Source organism: Nicotiana tomentosiformis, chromosome 1 (assembly GCF_000390325.3).
Source record: "Nicotiana tomentosiformis chromosome 1, ASM39032v3, whole genome shotgun sequence".
Lineage (NCBI taxonomy): Eukaryota > Viridiplantae > Streptophyta > Magnoliopsida > Solanales > Solanaceae > Nicotiana > Nicotiana tomentosiformis.
The window spans coordinates 112,362,367-112,368,676 of NC_090812.1; the positions used below are offsets into that span (position 1 = coordinate 112,362,367).

At 34.2% G+C, this 6,310-nt stretch overlaps 1 non-coding gene across 1 annotated transcript; it reads right to left on the reverse strand.

Moving 5' to 3' along the window:
• Positions 1–3,130: 3,130 nt before the first annotated feature.
• TRNAV-AAC (transfer RNA valine (anticodon AAC)) lies at positions 3,131–3,204 on the reverse strand. The gene has a single exon. It is a non-coding gene; the product is annotated as a tRNA-Val (tRNA).
• Between the last annotated feature and the right edge of the window lie 3,106 nt (positions 3,205–6,310).

A 6,310-nucleotide genomic window follows, 5' to 3' on the forward strand; every position in this document is an offset into this window, starting at 1 on the left:
GACCATGTTACGAGAACCGTACTCATAGCCACGATATTTTATTATTAATCGCTCCTAACGTAAAACTATGATATTTATAAGATATTTATTTCCCAAAATTTGAGATGAGCGTGAGGCCATGGATTATGGACAAGATATTATTGTGGAAACCGTCTTCAATAACAAGAACTAATTTTTGGAGTACCCAACCCGATAAAGTTAGTCACTTTTGAGTGAATACCTCAAAATAACAATATTATTGGAGACAAGTAACGAAATATATTACTTTAGCCAATAAGAAATACTTCTTAATGTCCCCAACTCATCACGAGACAACATATGATAATTAGTTACTATAATATTAAAAGCAATAAAGCCAAAAAGTGTTAGTACTAATCTCAAGAATCGAGAGGATGCACAAAGTCTTAGTTCTTTATCAAAATATGAGCTCCACCAATTTATGTCATCAAACCAAAACGAAAATGGAAAGCAAACAAACACAATCATCACATTACAAGGCATGCTCACGGTAGTTAACAAAAACAAAACAAAGGACAAAGCATTAAGCTCATCGAAATGAGCAGTGATGCCAACCTTTATTTTCTCAGTGTTAAGGACACCAATAACAGTTAAACTTAATGATATTTTCACTCTTAACGTGCTTAAACAGAGATATGATGTATACATACAAAGCATATGGGATAAAATGATTAAATCTTATTAAATTCAAAACAGAGTGTAATACAAATCATATTTTCAGCCACATATATTCAACAGTCTTTGATTCAAGTTCACAAGAATCACAACATGACATTCTTATAGCTTTATGACATCAAAATGGACTAGAAACATAACGTCAGGGGGGAATTACCTAGACAACAGCGAAACCAACAAAATTCGCCCAAAATGGAGCTTACCAAACTTGAAAATGGAGCCCAACAATCTCTACTATATGTTACCGTGTGTGTGTTGGTGTCGATGGGTGAGAGGCGAGTGTGAGGGAGATAGTTTGGAGGTTATTTTCGTTTTCAAGAAGTACTCAACAGAAGAGTGTAAGCCATCGGAGGATGCGGTTGTTGCTTCTCTCTTGAAGATGAGAGGATCAGTGAAAGCTCTTTTTTTTTTTTGCTGATTTTCGTCACCTTTTTTTTGCTATTTTTGTAGTGAAATTTTGCTGGAAAAGGGCCATTTTCAGGTATTTTTGGAGTGATTTTCGGCTATTTTTCCTCCGATTTTCGGACTGAAATCTGGTCTTTTTAAGGGTTGTTTGGCTGATTTTAGGCATATGGGGGGGGGACAAGCATGGGGGACAAGGTATGGTAGGGAGGACAAAGCATGGGGGACAAAAATAATAGGGGGACAAAAACAATGGGGGGAGGGGGGTTTAGGCGTGGGGGACAAAAATTAATGGGGGGACAAGACATGGGGGACAAAAACAATGGGGGGAGGGGGGTTAGGCGTGGGGGACAAAAATTAATGGGGGGACAAGACATGGGGGACCGGTATGGTGGGGACACGTGCAAAAAGACGGGAGCGGGAAATATTCAAACACGGTAAAAAATTAGGTGCTCATAAGGTAGAGGATAATTAGGAATGCAAGCCAATAGAGGACAACAATACAAGGAAAGAAGTCATTTGTGAAGTGTGAATACTGCAACAAACCTGACCATTCAAAGGAGAACTGTCACAAGCTTGTTGGTTACCCAATTGACTTCAAAAATAAGAGATCATATGCGGCTAACATAGTGACCGGAGGTTCTGAAAATGATAAGCCAATACAAGAAGATGAAGGGAAAAACAACTGTGATGGATTGAAGGCAGGGCCATACTTCACTGTATGGAGAAAAATCGGTTCGTATTAAATACTCGAATAATAGAGCGACACGTGGAACCAGAGACAGACATAAAGCAAGGCAAGTAGAAACCAAAATCGGGGACAACAACTTCGGTTGACACCGGAAAGACCCCTAAGGGAATGTTGCTAATGAAGACAACCGAATGTTTGCCACCCGAGGGCATTCAATGAGGAATATTCTTTAGTATTAAATGTACAGTCCGTTATAAAGAATTTTGGTATTCATAGTATTCCGTTACATATTCATCAAAGGCCCCCATAATTGTCATTTAAGAGGGCTTGATCTTAGGACCTTGTTCCTTAGGTATAACTATAAATAGTGACTTCAATAGCCATTGTAAGAGACAAGAATTTTTTAACAAACTTATGCTATATACTATTCAAAAGCTCAATAATACTTTATTTCTTGTCTATTGACATTGGTATTACTATCTTTGGAAGCTATGCTCCGGGAACCAAGCTATTTGCTGTCTTATCTCGGTTTCAACGCTAAGTTTTGCATTTTATTTGATTTATTTATTACTTTGGGATCAAATCGATTCACTTGTCTATAAACCACATTACAAATTCAATTGTACCATTTTATGGGTAAAACTATGCATTAATTTTAGAAAAACACTTTTTGATATTGTAGTACAATGCTGTCATCCGATAATAAAGTCGCATTATAGAATTATCGAGCATCAAACAAAGTCTCAGCAAAAGGAGATACAAAAAATTAAAAGTGAAGATGGACTGATTACTTATTGTCAAACTGTCTTTCTCTTATTGTAATTATTTATTGTGCGTGGACAAAGCCACTATTATACACATCTAGAGGGAGACACGAAAAACATAAAGAATTAATTTGAGAAGATGCGCTCAAGGAAATGAAGGTAATTCTCCTTACAAACTTAAGACATGTAGCATATGAAAATGATTAAAATGTTCATCCAGTTTTTTCAATGTACCCACACAAAAAAAGAAGATAAGCATTCCATTACTAGAACCTTCCAATGAACATGGTAATAAGCAAGGTTCTATTTGAAATTATCTTACTGCACTTTGTTGCTAGAAAAATCTTCCTACTAAGTAGTAAGAAAGGTCCCCTACCCTGTGATAGATAGGCTGTTTCCAATAGACCCTCGACTTACTCTCTCCAAGAACTCCCACTTTGCTCTTGGGGAGGGTAGTGTGTACGCAGACCTTACCCCTACCTGGATACAGAGGCTGTTTCCACCTTCGGCTCCCTCTTTCCAAGAACTTCTACCTTGCTCTTGGGGTGAGGGAAAAATGATTGCAAAAGAATAACACAAATGGCGTCGCCCGGACTCGAACCGGAGACCTTCAGTGTGTTAGACTGACGTGATAACCAACTACACCACGACACCACCATCTCAAGAAACTATGTCTTTAGCAATTTATAAATAAAGTTGATAGCCTAAGATCCTCACCAGACTGAGGAGGCCTATGTAGGAATGTCAAATAACACCTCCTAACGTAGTTATCAGTCTATTGATCAATGAATCCCATTTGTGTGGTCCATCACCTTAATTCTTTAAAGATAGGCTTCTGCCTATTAATGGTTCCACTACATCTACAGTCAAAGATTGGTTGAGTATTACGTGTACAATTAATAATAGTACGAAAGATCTAAGAAGATCATTCGCTCGCTTAGTTCCATAGGGCTGGAATCGTCAAGCTTTGAGTACGACTCGTAACGCAAGACAATAGAATTCAATGTTTTCGCTCTAAGCTGTTTTTATTTGGAATTGACTGATTTCTCGTGTCTTAGATCTATCCAAAAAAATGTGGAGTTACCCTACCATCGAGTTTGTAGTATCTTAACCGAGAAATTTCAACCACATTTTTAGTATAGTTTCATTTGTTTTACGCATATAAATGCATAGAAATTGCCTTAATGTTTCTCTATATATCTCACGAACACCAACTTAGGAAAAGCCAAATTTTCGTTCGGTCAAATACAAGCTAACGTTGGGAAGAAAATGCAATCTAACGTAATAAATACAGGAAATTAAAAGAATAATACATATAGACTTTAATTTAACACTGTTGTTTCAGTTGAATTCCATATATAGGAATAGAGACTGAGAACAAATCACATGTTTCTTCTTAATGTTTTGATGGCCCCATAGATGTTCCTTAGTGTTTAGTACAAGCACGTTCTCAAAATTGAGACCCCAAATTCTCACCGCATGCAACTTTACAGCTGCAAAGAGGCATCCTCATATATTTGGTTTTGTTCTGTTTGTTACTGAGATTGTTTGCTTCTTCTTTGTTTGGTCAGTTCAGACACCTCTTACAAACATTGGCAGATTACCACATGGGTAGGTCCGAATCTCACTTCTCTCTTTCTCCTTCCCTCAATTCTGATAGGTGTTAGAAAATAATCAGAAAAGTGAAAACTAGATTAAGAAGGCTTGAGGCGTGAGAACGACTTTCCTTAAAGAAATTATTGTCCGTATACAGAATTGGGGATCGAAAAACACAGACAATCTTCTTCAACATACAATAAGCCACTATTTGACACTTGACTTACTTTGTAGGGATTCTCACTTTTATTTATAAGGCAAAAGTTAGGCCTTTTTCGAAAAGTCACTTTATTTCATTAACAAATGTGCCCGTTTATTCGAATCTTAAAATTCAGATAAAATTGATTTTCTACAATAGATAAAAAAAATGAAAACATTAGTTTAATATGCGACCCCGACCGATAAGTTTGTTTATTCGAATTTTAAAATTCAAATAAAACTGATTTCTGTTATAGATATAAAAAATAAAAATATTAATTTAATATCCGGCCCGGCCCAAGTCCAAGTCCAAGTACTCCCTCCATTCAATTTTACTTGTCCATTATACTAAAAGTATATTTGTATTTTTACTTTTCCACTATACTAAATTAAGAGAAAGACAATTTTTTTTCCTTATGTTTTACCCTTATAATTAACTACTCATTCCCCAAATCATTTTTCAAAACTTTTGAAAATACTATCATTAATTATTATGTGTAAAATTATAAAATACATATTTTATTTTTCTTAAAGAAAATATAAAGTCAAAAGTGGACAGCAAAAGTGAATGGAGGGAGAATTTAGTAATAATATATATTTATATAAGTACTTGCACATAGACTTAATAGTGTATATTCTTAATTAAATACATAAAATGGACAAGAATATTCTTAATTAAATACAAAAAATGGACAAGAACTTAAAAGGTCCATAAGACTGCTTTAGATGTGGGACTTTCCCACATTCCCCACATGAAGAACAAACTGATTGTACAATAGGCCCCTTCAGGGTTAAGAAGGAATTAACCCAAATAGCCGCTCACCCAGCTGTTTAAATTAAAAATAGTCGGTGAAGATATAAAATATGTATTATACGTATATAATTATATATAATTAATATATAATTTATGTATGTAGCTAGAAAAAGTAATTAGTGAATATGACGGTCTATATTTTATTATACGTATATAATTATATATAATTAATATATAATCTATGTATATAGCTAGAAAAAGTAATTAGTGAATATGACGGTCTATATTTTATTATACGTATATAATTATATATAATTAATATATAATCTATGTATATAGCTAGAAAAAGTAATTAGTGAATATGATGGTCTATTCGTGTAAAGATCCCTTCAGTTAACTACCCTTTCGTTTCTTGGACTTGGTTTTATGTTATATTCAATAACAATATATGTAACGATATCTGTACTATCACTGTGAGTGCAAGTTAGTTACTAGTTTTACTTCACACCATACTCATCAGAAAGATTTACTAATTATTACCTTATAAAAGACTTGATAAAAAAAGCCTAAACAAATCTAGTGTTATACAAACTCAATAAACACATAATATATGTCTTTACATGAACTGTTTAGTCGCACTTAACATCACCTCAATTATATCTCTAACCAAAGCAAGTTAATATTGTTTGGTATAAATATTAGATATTGATAAAAAGAATTGGAATCTGATTGTGTAAATACTTTTTACAGCTTTTTTACGTCCTTTTATTTTGTTATTTTTTTATAACAATACTGTATAAATTTAGAATTTTTATACAAATAGTCAATTGTATTCATTGTTTACAAGTATTTCGAAAGTGATGGTTTAATTGAAGCAGCCCATCATACATTTGCTGGACTTGAAAAACATCGACCTATTATCCTTCCACTGCACGCCGTATTCTTACATCATTAGTGTAAACTTAAACTCTTTCGACATATGCATACTGTTCATGCCAACAACATTTCGAGGCATTCTTCACTTTGGTGATTTATGAAAATAATTTTAATTACAAAAAATACATTTCGAGATACTATGTTTTATTTTGTGGCTACCGATTGTCATTAATTTTTTCCGGATGGCTATAAGTGATAATAGTTCGGAATTTTTTCTGCATATCTTTCACTGAACCTAATTCTTTCAGCCTAGCCCAATCAAGCTCAACAAGTGTA